The sequence below is a fragment of the Lolium rigidum genome, chromosome 7 (assembly GCF_022539505.1).
Source record: "Lolium rigidum isolate FL_2022 chromosome 7, APGP_CSIRO_Lrig_0.1, whole genome shotgun sequence".
Classification (NCBI taxonomy): domain Eukaryota; kingdom Viridiplantae; phylum Streptophyta; class Magnoliopsida; order Poales; family Poaceae; genus Lolium; species Lolium rigidum.
In genome coordinates this window covers 23,592,829-23,609,910 of record NC_061514.1, presented here as the reverse complement: position 1 = coordinate 23,609,910, position 17,082 = coordinate 23,592,829, and positions in this window count along the sequence as shown.

Here is a 17,082-nt window from a genome sequence, read left to right as displayed (position 1 = left end):
GTGCTGTTGCCACTAGGGATAAAACATTGATGCTATGTTCGAGGATGTAGTTATTGATTACATTACGCACCATACTTAATGCAATTGTCTGTTGTTTTGCAACTTAATACTCGGAAGGGGTTCGGATGATAACCTCGAAGGTGGACTTTTTAGGCATAGATGCATGTCTGGATAGCGGTCTATGTACTTTGTTGTAATGCCCAATTAAATCTCACAATATTCATCATATCATGTATGTGCATTGGCATGCCCTCTCTATTTGTCAATTGCCCGATCGTAATTTGTTCACCCAACATGCTATTTATCTTATGGGAGAGACACCTCTAGTGAACTAGTGGACGCCGGTCCATTCTTTTACATCGAATACAATCTGCAATACTTGTTCTACTCGTTTTCCGCAAACAATCATCATCCACACTATACATCTAATCCTTTGTTACAGCAAGCCGGTGAGATTGACAACCTCACTCGTTTTGTTGGGGCAAAGTACTTTGGTTGTGTTGTGCGGAGTTCCACGTTGGCGCCGGAATCCCCGGTGTTGCGCCGCACTACATCCCGCCGCCATCAACCTTCAACGTGCTTCTTGGCTCCTCCTGGTTCGATAAACCTTGGTTTCTTTCTGAGGGAAAACTTGCCGCCGTACGCATCACACCTTCCTCTTGGGGTTCCCAACGGACGCGTGCTGTACGCGTATCAAGCATATTTTCTGGCGCCGTTGCCGGGGAACGAAGAAAAGTTACACCACAAAGATTTCCAACTCCCACGGCAACTGCCAGCAGCATATTTTCTGGCGCCGTTGTCGGGGAGATCAAGACACGCTGCAAGGGGAGTCTCCACAATCCAATCTCTTTACTTTGTTTTTGTCTTGCTTTATTTTATTTACTACTTTGTTTGCTGCATTATATCAAAACACAAAAAAATTAGTTGCTAGCTTTACTTTATTCTTGTCTTGCACTCTATATAGAAAACACAAAAAAATTAGTTACTTGCATTTATTTTATCTAGTTTGCTTTATTTACTACTGCTAAAATGGCCACTCCTGAAAATACTAAGTTGTGTGACTTCACAACCACAAATAATAATGATTTCTTATGCACACCTATTGCTCCACACGCTACTACAGCAGAATTATTTGAAATTAAACCTCGCTTTACTCGAATCTTGTTATGCGAGAGCAATTTTACAGTGTTAGTTCGATGATGCTCTGCTGCCCATCTCAATAATTTTGTTGAATTGTGTGAAATGCAAAAGTATAAAGATGTAGATGGTGACATTATAAAATTAAAATTGTTTCCTTTCTCATTAAGAGGAAGAGCTAAAGATTAGTTGCTATCTCTCGCCTAAGAATAGTATTGATTCATGGACTAAATGCAAGGATGCTTTTATTGGTAGATATTATCCCCCTGCTAAAATTATATCTTTGAGGAGTAGCATAATGAATTTTAAACAATTGGATAATGAGCATGTTGCACAAGCTTGGGAAAGAATGAAATCTTTGGTTAAAAATTGCCCAACCCATGGACTGACTACTTGGATGATCATCCAAACCTTTTATGCAGGACTGAACTTTTCTTCGCGGAACCTATTGGATTCAGCCGCTGGAGGTACCTTTATGTCCATCACTCTTGGTGAAGCAACAAAGCTCCTTTATAATATGATGATTAATTACTCTGAATGGCACACGGAAAGAGCTCCACAAGGTAAGAAGGTAAATTCTGTCGAAGAAACCTCTTCCTTGAGTGATAAGATTGATGCTATTATGTCTATGCTTGTGAATGATAGGACTAATGTTGATCGTAATAATGTTCCGTTAGCTTCATTGGTTGCCCAAGAAGAACATGTTGATGTAAACTTCATTAAAAATAATAATTTCAACAACAATGCTTATCGGAACAATTCTAGTAATAACTATAGGCCATATCCTTATAATGGTAACGGGTATGCTAATTCTTATGGGAATTCTTACAACAATAATAGGAACACACCCCCTGGACTTGAAGCTATGCTTAAAGAATTTATTAGTACACAAACTGCTTTTAACAAATCTGTTGAGGAAAAGCTCAATAAAATCGATATTCTCGCTTCTAAGGTTGATAGTCTTGCCTCTGATGTTGATCTTTTGAAATCGAAAGTTATGCCTAATAAAGATATTGAAAATAAAATTGTTACTACAGCAAATGCCATCCAAGTTAGAATTAATGAGAATATAAGATTGATGGCCGAATTGCATGCTAGGTGGGAAAAAGAAGAAAATGAAAAACTAGCTAAAGAGAATAATGTAGCTAAAGTTTGGACTATTACCACCACTAGTAATGTTAATGATTCACATGTTGCTGCACCTCCTACTATTAATGGTAAAATAATTGGTGTTGGCAATGTTACTACTCCTAGTGCAAAGCCCGCAAAACTGCCTAAAACTGCTAAAACTGCTGAAACTGCCTGTGATAAAACTGCTGAAATTTTTTCCAACATTGGGGATGATGATCCCATTGCTTTAGATTGTAATGGTTTGGATTTTGATGATTGCCACATCTCTGAAGTTATAAAGTTCTTACAAAAACTTGCTAAGAGTCCCAATGCTAGTGCTATAAATTTGGCTTTCACAAAACATATTACAAATGCTCTCATAAAAGCTAGAGAAGAGAAACTAAAACTTGAAACTTCTATTCCTAGAAAGCTAGAGGATGGTTGGGAGCCCATCATCAAGATGAAGGTCAATAACTTTGATTGTAATGCTTTATGTGATCTTGGTGCAAGTATTTCCGTTATGCCTAAGAAAATTTATAATATGCTTGACTTGCCACCATTGAAGAATTGTTACTTGGATGTTAATCTTGTTGATAATGCTATAAAGAAACCTTTGGGGAGAGTTGATAATGTTCGCATTACCGTTAACAATAACCTTGTCCCCGTTGATTTTGTTGTCTTGGATATTGAATGCAATGCATCTTGTCTCATTATATTGGGAAGACCTTTTCTTCGAACTGTTGGTGCTATCATTGATATGAAGGAAGGTAATATTAAATATCAATTTCCTCTCACTAGTGGAAAAGAGGCCTTTCGTCCCACCCTTTAGTCCCCGTTTTGAACCAAACCGGGACCAATAGGGGGTATTGGTCCCGGTTCATCATGAAAACCCTTTAGTCCCGGTTCGTTTGGACCCTTTAGCCCCGGTTGGTAATACAAACCGGGACTAAAGGGTGGTCTATGGGGCAAAACCCTTTAGTCCCGGTTCGTATTACCAACCGGGACTAAAGGTCTACCCTTTAGTCCCGGTTCGTATTACGAACCGGGACTAAAGGGTTTTTTGCCTCCCCATGCACCTCCACCCCCCCTGGATCGCCTTTTTTAACACTGTAAAATAGAAAAGAAAATGATACAAAATTCAAAAAATAAAATGTTTTCGGATTCTTGTATGTTATGCAACCTACTATTAGGGAAAATTAACAAATTTGAATTTTCACTTATTTTGCAAAAATGTTTTGGAAAATGGTAAAACCGCAATAACTTTTGCGTACGACGTCGAAAAAAAACGTATAATATATCAAAAAAATCATGGGAAAAAGTTACATCCGAATTCACCTGGGTTTACCCAGTTAGCCAATTTTTAGATTCTCAAAATTCCAAATGAAAATATGAAAGCAGGAAGATTTTAGTTTTTGCCAGAAATTCGGAATTTTATTTTTTAAATTTTTTTAAAATAATAATTACATCATGCATAAAGATTACTATTACTTAACCATAAAGTTAGCCAATTTTTTAGATTTTCAAATTTTCAAGTTAGGCAAAAAAATATTAAAAAATAATAAATTAAAAAAAACAATTATAATACGATTTAAAAAATTATAATTATAATACCATTACCACAACATGTACGTTATTAGTTTTGTTTATTAAAATAATTATTTGGAATTCGAATAATAAATAAGTGTGACATCGACCAACATGTTAATAGGATTGATATGATACTAGTATCACAACATGCGCGCGAAGCACTTGGAAGCGGGATGGGAAAGGAACTTGGAAGTTAAGCGTGCTAGTGCTTTGGAGTAGTGGGAGGATGGGTGACCGAGCGGGAAGTTGGACCACGAGTAAGTAATTTGACTAGAGATTAAGGGTAGTTAGAGATTAAATGGAGTTAGAAACTAAACTAGTTAAATAAGCTGAAATACTAGAAATTCTGAAAAAATAGAAAAAAAAAAGAGGAGCGAAAAATAATTGGGAACCAAATAGATAAAAAAAATAACGAAATAACCTTTAGTCCCGGTTCGTGTTACAAACCGGGACTAAAGGGTTTTTTGCTCGACGCGCGCCAGCAGCCCACGTGGCGGGACCTTTAGTCCCGGTTTGTTTTACAACCGGGACTAAAGGGGGGGACCTTTTGTCCCGCCTAATTGGTCCCGGTTTGGAAACCGGGACTAAAGGCCCAAATGAACCGGGCCTATAGCCCCGTTTTCCACTAGTGTCTCAAGAAAGGTATGGAACACTTCCCTAGAAAGAGAATGAAGTTACCTTTTGATTCTATTATTAGAACAAGTTATGATGTTGATGCTTCATCTCTCGATAACACTTGATACACACTTTCTGCGCCTAGCTGAAAGGCGTTAAAGAAAAGCGCTTATGGGAGACAACCCATGTTTTTACTACAGTATTTTTGTTTTATATTTGAGTCTTGGAAGTTGTTTACTAGTGTAGCAACCTCTCCTTATCTTAGTTTTGTGCTTTGTTGTGCCAAGTAAAGTCTTTGATAGTAAGGTTCATACTAGATTTGGATTACTTGCGCAGAAACGATTTCTTTGTCGTCACGAATTTCGACCTGCCTCTCGTAGGTAGCTCAGAAAAATATGCCAATTTACGTGCGTGATCCTCGGATATGTAAGCAACTTTCATTCAATTTGGGCATTTTCATTTGAGAAAGTCTGGTGCCTCAATAAAATCCATCTTTACGGACCGTTCTGTTTTGACAGATTCTGCCTTTTATTTCGCATTGCCTCTTTTGCTATGATGGATGAATTTCTTTGTTCCATTAATGTCCAGTAGCTTTATGCAATGTCCGGAAGTGTTAAGAATGATTGTGTCACCTCTGAACATGTTAATTTTTATTATGCACTAACCCTCTAATGAGTTATTTCGAGTTTGGTGTGGAGGAAGTTTTCAAGGATCAAGAGAGGGAAATGATGCAATATGATCAAGGAGAGTGAAAGCTCTAAGCTTGGGGATGCCCCGGTGGTTCACCCCTGCATATTTTAAGAAGACTCAACCGTCTAAGCTTGGGGATGCCCAAGGCATCCCCTTCTTCATCGACAACATTATCAGGTTTTCCTCCCCTGAAACTATATTTTTATTCCGTCACATCTTATGTGCTTTGCTTGGAGCGTCGGTTTGTTTTTGTTTTTGTTTTTGTTTGAATAAAATGGATCCTAGCATTCGTTGTGTGGGAGAGAGACACGCTCCGTCTGTTGCATATGGACAAATATGTCCTTAGGCTTTACTCATAGTATTCATGGCGAAGGTTGAATCTTCTTCGTTAAATTGTTATATGGTTGGAATCGGGAAATGCTACATGTAGTAATTCTAAAATGTCTTGAATAATTTGATACTTGGCAATTTTTGTGCTCATGTTTAAGCTCTTGCATCATATACTTTGCACCCATTAATGAAGAAACACTTGGAGCTTGCTAAATTTGGTTTGCATATTTGGTCTCTCTAAAGTCTAGATAATTTCTAGTATTGAGTTTTGAACAACAAGGAAGACGGTGTAGAGTCTTATAACGTTTACAATATGTCTTTTATGTGAGCTTTGCTGCACCGGTTCATCCTTGTGTTTGTTTCAAATAACCTTGCTAGCCTAAACCTTGTATCGAGAGGGAATACTTCTCATGCATCCAAAATCCTTGAGCCAACCACTATGCCATTTGTGTCCACCATACCTACCTACTACATGGTATTTCTCCGCCATTCCAAAGTAAATTGCTTGAGTGCTACCTTTAAAATTTCCATTCTTTACCTTTGCAATATATAGCTCATGGGACAAATAGCTTAAAAACTATTGTGGTATTGAATATGTACTTATGCACTTTATCTCTTATTAAGTTGCTTGTTGTGCGATAACCATGTTTTACGGGGACGCCATCAACTACTCTTTGTTGAATATCATGTGAGTTGCTATGCATGTCCGTCTTGTCCGAAGTAAGGGAGATCTACCACTTTAATGGTTAGAGCATGCATATTGTTAGAGAAGAACATTGGGCCGCTAACTAAAGCCATGAATCATGGTGGAAGTTTCAGTTTTGGACATATATCCTCAATCTCATATGAGAATACTAATTGTTGCTACATGCTTATGCATTAAAGAGGAGTCCATTATCTGTTGTCCATGTTGTCCCGGTATGGATGTCTAAGTTGAGAATAATCAAAAGCGAGAAATCCAAAATGCGAGCTTTCTCCTTAGACCTTTGTACGGGCGGCATGGAGGTACCCCTTTGTGACACTTGGTTAAAACATGTGTATTGCGATGATCCCGGTAGTCCAAGCTAATTAGGACAAGGTGCGGGCACTATTAGTATACTATGCATGAGGCTTGCAACTTGTAAGATATAATTTACATGATACATATGCTTTATTACTACCGTTGACAAAATTGTTTCTTGTTTTCAAAATAAAAGCTCTAGCACAAATATAGCAATCGATGCTTTCCTCTTTGAAGGACCTTTCTTTTACTTTTATGTTGAGTCGGTTCACCTATCTCTCTCCACCTCAAGAAGCAAACACTTGTGTGAAGCTGTGCATTGATTCCTACATACTTGCATATTGCACTTGTTATATTACTCTATGTTGACAATTATCCATGAGATATACATGTTATAAGTTGAAAGCAACCGCTGAAACTTAATCTTCCTTTGTGTTGCTTCAATACCTTTACTTTGATTTATTGCTTTATGAGTTAACTCTTATGCAAGACTTATTGATGCTTGTCTTTAAGTACTATTCATGAAAAGTCTTTGCTTTATGATTCATTTGTTTACTCATGTCATTACCATTGTTTTGATCGCTGCATTCATTACATATGTTTACAATAGTATGATCAAGGTTATGATGGCATGTCACTCCGGAAATTATCTATGTTATCGTTTACCTTGCTCGGGACGAGCGGGAACTAAGCTTGGGGATGCTGATACGTCTCCGACGTATCGATAATTTCTTGTGTTCCATGCCACATTATTGATGATATCTACATGTTTTATACACATTATATGTCGTATTTATGCATTTTCCGGCACTAACCTATTAACGAGATGCCGAAGAGCCGATTCGTTGTTTTCTACTGTTTTTGGTTTCAGAAATCCTACAAAGGAAATATTCTCGGAATTGGACGAAATCAACGCCCGGGGTCCTATTTTTGCACGAAGCTTCCGGAAGACCGAGGGGAAAGGAAGTGGGGCCACGAGGCGCCGCCACAACGGGGCGGCGCGGCCCGATCCACGGCCGCGCGGCCCCGGCGTGTGGGGCCCTCGTGTGGCCCCCGCGTTGCCCTTCCGCCTACTTAAAGCCTTCGTCGCGAAACCCCCGATACCGAGAGCCACGATACGGAAAACCTTGCGAGACGCCGCCGCCGCCAATCCCATCTCGGGGGATTCTGGAGATCACCTCCGGCACCCTGCCGGAGAGGGGAATCATCTCCCGGAGGACTCTTAACCGTCATGGTCGCCTCCGGAGTGATGAGTGAGTAGTTCACCCCTGGACTATGGGTCCATAGCAGTAGCTAGATGGTTGTCTTCTCCTCATGTGCTTCATTGTCGGATCTTGTGAGCTGCCTAACATGATCAAGATCATCTATCCGTAATTCTATATGTTGTGTTTGTCGGGATCCGATGGATAGAGAATACTATGTTATTTTGATTATCAATCTATTACCTATGTGTTGTTTATGATCTTGCATGCTCTCCGTTATTAGTAGAGGCTCTGGCCAAGTTTTTACTCTTAACTCCAAGAGGGAGTATTTATGCTCGATAGTGGGTTCATGCCTCCATTAAATGCAGGACGATGTGATGAAAGTTCTAAGGTTGTGGATGTCTTGTTGCCACTAGGGATAAAACATTGATGCTATGTCCGAGGATGTAGTTATTGATTACATTACGCACCATACTTAATGCAATTGTCCGTTGTTTTGCAACTTAATACTGGAAGGGGTTCGGATGATAACTCTGAAGGTGGACTTTTTAGGCATAGATGCATGCTTGGATAGCGGTCTATGTACTTTGTCGTAATGCCCAATTAAATCTCACAATATTCATCATATCATGTATGTGCATTGTCATGCCCTCTCTATTTGTCAATTGCCCGACTGTAATTTGTTCACCCAACATGCTATTTATCTTATGGGAGAGACACCTCTAGTGAACTGTGGACCCCGGTCCATTCTTTTACATCGAATACAATCTGCAATACTTGTTCTACTGGTTTTCACGCAAACAACCATCATCCACACTATACATCTAATCCTTTGTTACAGCAAGCCGGTGAGATTGACAACCTCATCTGTTTCGTTGGGGCAAAGCACTTTGGTTGTGTTGTGCAGGTTCCACGTTGGCGCCGGAATCCCTGGTGTTGCGCCGCACTACATCCTGCCGCCATCAACCTTCAACGTGCTTCTTGGCTCCTCCTGGTTCGATAAACCTTGGTTTCTTTCTGAGGGAAAACTTGCCGCCGTACGCACCACACCTTCCTCTTGGGGTTCCCAACGGACGCGTGCTGTACGCGTATCACCGCTTCCGGAACCATTTCCGATGCTGCGCTACTCTGATCATTATGCTCAGGTTCATAAACCTTATCAAGTTCTATTGTCCTCCCACTCAAATACTTCGCTAGAAAACAATTTCTTGGAAATAAGAAACATTGACAAACACTTTTGTCTTTGTCTCCATAGTGAAAAGAATTCCCGATCAAAAGGATAACCAACAAAGACATTCATCTGATTTTGGTTGTAAACTCATTTACATATGCTATGCATACCAAAATTTAAGAAAGGACTATTAAGGTTCATACCCATGTCACAACTCGTATGGTGTCATTTCAACGGATCATGATGATGCTCTATTTAGTGTAAAAGCGGTAGTCTCTAAAGCATAATCCACAAAAATATAATGGCGTCATTTTATTTTATTTCATCATTAACCCAACAAGGTTTGGATACTATATCATCACTATGATACTCCAAGAAATGTGAGTTGTAGAACAATTTCATAACTCTCTTAGATGTTCGCTAAAACTCGTAATTCAAATATTTCCACCATGATCCAATCATATATATTTGACTTTTCTATTATGATGATTTCCACTTCATGCTGAAATTTATTTGAACTATTCAAATGTTTCAAACTTCTTTCTTATCGAATATATCCATATATATATACTCAATTCATTGTTGGAAGTTCTCATGAAGTAGAAGAATCTCCCGCACACAACTATGCCCAGTGAACCACATACATCATCATGTATGTTTCCACTAAGTTAGTTGCCCGTTCAACTCTTGGCCTATGAACGGTATTTTAGTCATTCTCTTTAGAAAAGATTTGCAAGCGCCAAACGATTCAAAAATCAAATGACTCTAAAAATCCATTTGCATGGAGTTCCTTCATGCGTTCCTTTCTAACATGACCTAAATGGCGGTTCCACAAATAAGTGGAATTCAAATCATTTGCCTTATGGCATTTTAGCGTCAGTGTTATGTATGTGTATTTCACCATTAAGATTTATAATAACTCATCCATCGTACATGGAGTAATGTCATAATTTGAACAACTCATTGTTTTCATTTGACCAGAGCAAAATAACAATTATTAAGTTCTTTATTATAAATTCTAAGGGCTAGGTAGAATGCCAACAGCAAACATAATAACACTTCATTATGTTCCAGACGTGCATTATTACCATATTCCTTATCAGTCACTTAGGCCATCGTATTCTTGTATTGCGTTGTACTGTATGACATACAAATACCCAAGAATTTCATTACGTGACCAAACAAGGAATACATCCATAACATGTATATCATTTATATACACCTGAGCTAGACTTTCTAGTATTTTCTTTCTTTCTGCAAAAATATCTTTTGTAGTTTCTCTTTTAGCTTTCCTCATTCTCAGAAAACACTTCATCTTCAATAACTTCTAGGTCCATTGATCAAATAACAATAACCTTGAGGTTCTTACTTTGAAGTTGATCATCATATGACAAGTGATCCACATTTCACTATTAGTAACTTTGTAATATGATGAACAATTTCACTCATAATTTTATCCATCATATCATGACGACTTTCCGAGACCATGTCTGTACATGCTAGGCTCGTAAAGTTTAACCTCAGTATTCGCATGTGCAAATCTGGATTGCACCCGTTGTATGCACACGTAGAATCTATCACACCCGATCAGCACGTGATGCTTCGAAACGACGAGTCTTAGCAACGGTGCATACTAAGGACGATCACTTTATGGATATGCGAATATCGTTAGTGCCCAACTTAGTTGGAGGATTGGGACGCCTGGCGTCTTCAACCTTCGTACATTCCCATAAAACTTATGAGTTCATGTAGTCTCACTAAATTATATTCTATCATCTTGCAATAAGGTCTTAGATATCACATATATCTCGTACCTTGCTTATTTCTGAAAACAAAATTTCCAGCTCCTTACTTTTCAAACGAATTTGAACTTCAAGTTTCACGGAGACAAGATGACTTTAGGTACTAATTGAAACCATTGCTCTTTGAATCAACAATGTGAGGTTTACGAAAAGTTTGCAATAGGACTTAATCATTTCTTGATTCTTTAACAATACGGTACCAGTCCGTAAAGTTACTTGTCAGACTTAACAGTATTTCTATCTCAATTACAAGACTAGCGCTTGATAGATAACGGATGCCAATTCTACAAATTTAATTCAAAATACTATTCAGACTATGTTCATGATAATTAGTTCATGTTTTAATCTAATTACTAATGAACTCCCACTTAATACAACATCCCTCATAGTTGTTAATTGGCACACGATCCATATCCACTACACCAAAACCGATCATCACGTGAGATGATGTAGCTTCAACGGTGAACATCAACATGTTGATCATATCATCCATATGACTCGTGTTCAACCTTTCGGTTTCCTGTGTTCCGAGGCCATGTCTGTACATGCTAGGCTCGTCAAGCAAACCCAAGTATTCCGCGTGTGCAAACATGGCTTACACCCGTTGTATGTGAACGTAGAATCTATCACATCCGATCATCACGAGATGCTTCGATACGACGAACTGTAGCAACGGTGCATACGAGGGGAGAACACTTTATTATCTTGATATTAATGTGAGGGATCATCTTATAATGCTACCGTCGCGATCTAAGAAAAATAAGATGCATAAAGGATTAACATCACATGCAATTCATATGTGATATGATATGGCCCTTTAGTCTTTGCGCCTTCGATCTTCATCTCCAAAACACGGACATGATCTCCATCATCAACGGGCATGATCTCCATCATCGTCGGCGTAGCGTCAAGGTCCATGGCGCCATCTTCATAGTTGTTCACCTCATGTAGCAACTATTACAACTACTTTGAAATACTACTCAACATGAAATTTAAAGACAACCATAAGGCTCCCGCCGGTTGCCACAATACAATAATGATCATCTCATACATATTCATCATCACATCATGGCCATATCACATCACCAAACCCTGCAAAAACAAGTTAGACGCCTCTAATTTGGTTTGCATATTTTACGTAGTTTAGGGTTTTCGAGTAAGATCCAATCTACCTACGAACATGAACCACAACGGTGATACTAATATTGTCAATAGAAAGAGTAAATTGGATGTTGTGGGTATACTTTATGGGTATATCAACGGCGTGGCCTAGATCCGGCAAGCCCGGGTGGCCCATAGTTGGTGATGAGGCATGTGGCCCATCGGGCGGCCCAGCTTGTCGTAGATCCCGAAGGATGAAGTCCATCCCGGGAACAGAAGCCGGATCTCAACCGACCTACGAAGGAGGCCGGATCCGTGACGGCCCATGAAGTATCCGGATCCAGCGAGGTTCTTAGAGGAAGGCGGATCCTTGACGTACACGGCAAGACATTGTACCGTAGTTAGGCAACTTGTATTCCGGCTAGGACTCTCCATGTAAACCCTAGATCCGTGCGCCTTTATAAGCCGGATCCCGGGAGCCCTAGAGGCACAACCACAACTCATTGTAACAACGCGAAAGCGCCCGGATAATCCCGGACATAGCAGCAGTAGGCCCTGTCATCGTGCGGGTGTTCCGAAGCTGGGTAAATCGCGTACCACCGTCCCGTGTGCACTCCGCCCTATGGCCCCTACTTCTTCCCCCCTCGTGAGGATCCCTCCTCCGAGGTACCGTCGATTAGGCAACGACAGTTGGCGCCCACCGTGGGGCCAGCGGCGTCTGGAGGCCGGAACCGGGAGGGTTCCGCCATGGGAAGCTTCGACGATACCATCGCTGTGGGGCGCGTCCTTTACGCCGGAAATCTGCCGATCGTCCCTCCGGATGAGTGGATTCCGGCTAAGACTGACCCCGTCAAGCTCTCCATCGTCCCAGTTGGCGGCATACACATCTTCATCGGGGAAACCGTCGATTCCGATGGAAACCCACTAGTAAGTAGCGCTGACGCGACCGCCGCCGAGCAGGAAGCAGTCGTGAAGATCCGATCTGAGACGCAGGAACTTCCCAAGGAAGATTCTGCCTTAGATCTGACAAAATCAAAGCCCACCCAATCCGCCCCTGAGCAGGAAGTAAAGGTGGAAGACCAATGCAGATCCGCCTGGGTCTCCCAGGTGTTAGAGAAGCAAAGGTGTCACTTCGTGCACTTCTTGGCCCATACCGCCGGAACCGCCCCTCAAGAAGCCGGAGCTGGTCCCGAGCAGGTCGAGGCACCGGAAAACAACGCTGCTCCGGATCAGCAAGAGCCTGTCGGAGAAAGCGGAAATCCGGTTGAAGAGTCGATCTTGGGTAACCTAAGCCCAATTTCCGGGGACGCCCCCTCCATGGATACTGAAGAGTTTGATCGCAAGGTGAAGGAATACGGATACGGTGATCAGCCCGCAGTTGAATCCGCCCAGCCTAAACAGGTCCTCGCAACCTTGGCGGCGCTGGATAAACGCGAATCAGAGGATGACAACACCTACTCCGATCCACAGCCATCCCGTGCAGGATCTCCGCAGTCGCGGGAGCGTCCGCACAAGGAAGTGTTGTCCCCAGAAGAACTGGTTGAGCAAGCAGGAATGGAGGCAATCGCACACTCGGATATTCTCAACAAACCCATAACCCCTGACGATGCCGCAGATCCGGAGGCTCTAGAAGCTAAAATACATGAGATGCTGGCAACAGCCCAGAAATTCGCCAGAACCGCAGCGGCAATGCTGGATGAAAGGAAAGAAGCCGCGCACTTCGTGGAAAATTTCCACCAGCGAGAGCTTGAGGTTGATGAACAACTGGTAAAAGTCAAGGAACTCCAGCAAAACTGGAAGGACAAGGTCACCGAGCTTCAGCGGGAGGCCGATAAAATCAGGCGGGATGGTATACCTCCCCGCAAGATCACCTTCGCGACCCCCACTGAGAAACAGCCACTCGCAACTCCAAAGGATAACATGAAGAAGGCTGCGGAGATCTTGAAGAAAAAGACCGAGGAAATTGACATCGAGTACGTTCGTACGCTCGTTGCCTCAACGAATGAAGCAACAGAGCAAGGCGGACACTTCGCGCAGGTTGGAATCCAACCCGGAGAATTGTGTCTCTACTGCGCAGAAGGACGCCTACGACAATCGCCATCACGATGACGAATCGTGAACTGGATCCTCGGAACGCAGAAGGAAAACCAGAGAACGCCCAAATCCAATCCCCGTACCATCAAAGACACCTCCGTCAGATCCGAGAAAGGGAAAGGTTGCGATGTACACTGGTAGGAACAAGTACCGGAACCCCTCACCTCCACCCAACGGGCACCCGCGTCCTCCACTCCCTCGCCGCCGTAGTCCAGTCGGAAACACCAGGCCGCACGGTCTAGGTGGAATCAACATCCGCGACAACGTGCAGCCTCCGAGACACAGAGAGCGTACGCCGGAACCCCGCCGGAGTAGGGACAACGATCGAGAACCCGAGCCTAGGAGGAGTCGGAATGAAGAGCGCGACCCGGAGCCTCGCAGAAGCCGGAACGATGAAGGCAACCAGCACCATGGTGAAGGCAGCCATCGAAGCCGGAGTCAACACCGCGAAGGACGGGGAGATTCGGATGGCGGAAGCAAGAGGTCACATCGGCCCCCTCGCAGGTCTCCCTCACCACCACCCAGCGGTGGAGGCGGAGGTGGAGGCGGAGGCGGCGGCTGGAGATCTCGCTCTCGCTCAAAATCCCCCCGCCACGGCTCGCGTGACGCACGAGAACGTCTCAACGAATATAGAACTGATTACATAGGCCCAAAGTGCTTCGGTAGGATGATTCGAGAGGAACCAACGCCAAGGATGAACCTCAAGCTACCCGGAAACCTGAAGACCTATGATGGCACCGAAAGGCCGGATACCTAGATCGAGGATTACTATAATGCAAGAACCTTTGCCGGAGGAACCCCTAATATCGCCCGCCGCATGCTTCAGCCTGTACCTTGTAGGTCCAGCTCGGATCCGGCTCAGCCGACCTCGAGAAGAATTCCATCTTTTGCTGGTTCGACCCGAAGACCGCCTTCGAAAAGCACTTCAGGGGCACCTACAAAAGACTCCGCCACAACAAGCGACTTACAGAGCGTGTATCCGGAAGAAGGGTGAAACATCAAGGAACTTCCTCACCCGATGGTTGGCATGCGTAAACGAGTGCGAGAACGTCGACAACCGCACAGCAATGCACGCCTTCATTGGTGGCTTGCAGCGAGGAGGATTGCTGCGGCACAAGCTAACCTGCTTGGTCAATGCAAACAAACTGACGTTGGATGACATGATCACCATCGCCAGCGATCATACTGCCGCCGATGACGACGCAGGCGGAGATCTAGCAGCCACAACAATTCCCCTGCATCAGCAAAAGAAGAACCGTGATAACGGTAACACCAGCCGGCACTAAGCGGAAAAATCCACCCGATGACCGAAGAGTGGCGGATCCGAGATGGTCGCCATGGCTTTCCAACGCGGATGTCAAGGAGGCGGAAGAGGCCGCGGCCGCGGAGGCGGAGCCGGCAGAGGCCAGCAGCGAAGTGACGAGGTCACCGCCGCCGGAACCCGCGCTCCCCAAACATACGAGGAGTACAGAGACATGCCTGCCTGGCCCACTTGGATCCGACTACGGGAAGTCCACTCACACTAACCGCAACTGCAAGTGGGTCAATGATCTGAAAAACGACCCAGAAGCAGGATACAAGCGAGCCCGGAAACACCGCCCACGCGGCAAAGGAGGCAAGGGCAAGAACAAGGACAAGGAGGAGGACAGTTCCGAGGCGATGGACGAGGATGATAACTCGCCGGATCCCAAAGTAGGGTCCGCAGGTAAATCCAACCCCTTCGAGAAAAAGAGTGTGAGCGCGTACCACACCTTCCTCGGAACCCCAACAGTCCGCGCCACCAAGTCAGCTTTCCGGATCCTGAACGCCACAGTTCCGGCCGTGCCGCAGATATGTCGGTGGTCGGAAGTCCCGTGCACATTTGATAGGCAGGATCACCCTACCATTGTGCCAAAAGAATGCTACGCCTTGGTTGTAAGTCCCCGCATTGACGGATATGACTTATCCAAGTGCCTCATGGATGGCGGAGCCAGCTTGAACATCATGTACCTGGAGACTCTGGAGCGGATGAACCTTACCAAGGAGCAGCTTAAGCATAGCACCACCGAATTTCATGGTGTGGTTCCGGTAAAAAGGCGAATTCCCTTGGCAAGCATCGTACTTCCCGTAGCCTTCGGCGACATTAATAATTTCCGCGAAGAGATGATCACGTTTGAGGTCGTGCCCTTCAAGAGTTCCTACCACGTCATCTTTGGCAGGCCCACCTACCACAAGTTCCACGCAAGAGCGTGCTACATCTACAACAAGCTCAAGATTCCGGGTCCAAATGGTATGATTACCGTATCCGGAGACTACAAAAAGGCTCATGAGTGCGAGTTGGGCAAAGCCGCCTTCGCAGAGTCTGTGATATCTGGAGAAGAGCTGAAAGGCTACAGAGCCGCGGTGGATCCGACCGAGATGCGGACCACCAAGAAGCAGCATCTCCGAACGTAAAAACTCCTTCAAGGCCGCGATAGAGACCAAGAAAGTCAACTTCAAGGAAGATGACGCTACCAAGCAGGTCTCGGTCGGAGCCAACATGGACCCCAAATAGGAAGACGCGCTCGTCGAGTTCCTCCGCGCTAACATGGATATCTTCGCATGGCAACCTTCCGACATGTCCGGAGTACCTAGAGAACTCGCCGAGCACTACCTCAACATAAACCCGGGGCTAAACCGGTGAAGCAAGCTATGCGACGCTTTGGAGATAAGAAGCGCCGCGCCATAGGAATGGAATTAGCAAAGTTACTAGAGGCAGGTTTTGTAATAGAAGTTATCCATACTGATTGGGTCGCAAACCCCGTCCTTGTACCCAAAAAGAATTCTGAAATACTAAGAATGTGCATCGATTACTCCGGCTTGAACAAGCACTGTCCAAAGGATCCGTTCCCCCTGCCGCGCATTGACCAAGTCATTGATTCGACGGCAGGGGCGGAACTTCTGTGTTTTCTTGACGCATATTCCGGGTATCATCAGATCCGAATGAGAAGTCCGACCAAAAGGCGACCTCGTTCATCACCCCCTTTGGCACTTACTGCTATGTCACCATGCCTTTTGGTTTGAAAAATGCAGGTGCCACCTACCAACGTACGATGTAGCGGTGCCTGAAAGACCAAATTGGCCGGAACGTACACGCCTGCGTCGACGACATCGCGGTCATGACCAGGAAAGGATCCGACTTGATCAGCGACCTTACAGAAACCTTTGAGAATCTCCGACGGTACAAGATGATGTTAAATCCGCTGAAGTGCGTCTTTGGAGTTC